The sequence below is a fragment of the Sinocyclocheilus grahami genome, unplaced genomic scaffold, assembly GCF_001515645.1.
Source record: "Sinocyclocheilus grahami isolate Dianchi unplaced genomic scaffold, SAMN03320097.WGS_v1.1 scaffold119.1, whole genome shotgun sequence".
In the NCBI taxonomy this organism is placed as follows: domain Eukaryota; kingdom Metazoa; phylum Chordata; class Actinopteri; order Cypriniformes; family Cyprinidae; genus Sinocyclocheilus; species Sinocyclocheilus grahami.
In genome coordinates, this window is record NW_015505298.1 from 1,051,090 (window position 1) to 1,052,462 (window position 1,373).

Sequence of the window (1,373 nt, forward strand, 5' to 3'; positions counted from 1 at the left end):
TGGCTTCAAATAAAATGTTGATTCTCATAAAATCTGAACCTTTTACAAAACCATTGCACTAATGCATGTTGGTGAACCTGCTAGAGTGTTTTTTCCCCATTACATTTAGCTTCTCGACAAAACAGGACTGTATCCATTATTTTATTGTAGATTTACATATCACAAATAATAAAATGTTTTGGTATGTTGTTTAAAAAGTTAACATAACTTAAGGTTTTCTGTGTTTAGAAATACATCAAAGGCAATTGTTTTAACTGATTGCGCCCCTAAGATTACAGACGTAGGGGAGACCGGGTATGGTTGTAACATGGGGAAAGTTGTAACAACACCTATTCCACCTATAAGGGATAAGCTAGGAGTCCTATGATAACTGCATTATTTAACCACTTTTTTTAACCAAAACTATATTTTGTTTAGTACTTATACTGATAAAACCATATAACTTACATTAGGAACAAATTGTAGATTCTCAGGCAAAATGTGCATTTTTAAAAAGCTAATTTCAAACCATTATGCTAATACAGCTAACTAAACTCTGGATGACAGGGGTGGGGTAAGTTGTAATACATCTTAGTATCCCCTTACATACAACTGAGAACTTTCATGTTGTCTATATGGAGCCATTTGGCAACTCAAAGCCAAATGAAGTGTGGGTAAAATGTGCAATATTCAGTCTCTGGATCCACCAAGCATGCACTGTAGGTATAAAAAACATTGATTTGTCACCATTGTGACTCTGATTGAGAACATTCACACATAGACACAATCGTACACACAAATTTACACAGTTTTTTGTTAGATCTACATGTTCTTTATCTAGATAAAAGTCTCAGGTTACGTATGTAACCCTGGTTCCTTGAGGGAACGAGACGCTGCGTCGAGAACGCTAGGGGGAACGCCTTCAGTGACCCACGCTCTGAATCACATGTGAAATCAGTCCAATAGCTGAGCGGGACGTCACGGCGGATGACGTAATGACCGGGAAGCTATAAAAGCACGTGCGGCGGAGCTAGGTTGTTCACAGCTAGGGCGAGGAGCTAGCTTGTTCACAGCTAGGGCGAGAGAACAAAAGAGCCCGGAGTGGCTAAAGTAGGCGGGGCTCGCCATCCCGAAGGCCAACTTCTGGAGGAGTGAATCTTGACCCCCAAAGGAGAGGGGAGATCAGAGGACTCGAGGCTATGGAATAGCATCCTGATCCACCACTTAGCCTAAGCTTCTCTGGCCAGAGGCCTCGGCCTCAGCGCACCGCAGAGGAAATGTGTAAGAAGAGGGTGTCTTCCCACTGAATGGCCACCGAGAGGGGCGTGGTAGGCCGCAATGGCCGCCTTGAAGCCCTCTAGGGTGGAGTGGGTCAACCCTGTGGATAAACAGGC

General features: G+C 43.0%; 1 protein-coding gene across 1 annotated transcript in view; it reads left to right on the forward strand.

The window, feature by feature from the left end:
• The first annotated feature begins 174 nt into the window (after nt 1–174).
• Nucleotides 175–1,373, forward strand: part of LOC107589743 (CAP-Gly domain-containing linker protein 3-like) — a 16,161-nt gene continuing 14,962 nt past the window's right edge. Inside the window, exon 1 of the mRNA XM_016278265.1 lies at nt 175–185. The gene's annotated coding sequence lies outside the window, so the exon portion shown is untranslated. The remainder of the gene's footprint in view (nt 186–1,373) is intronic.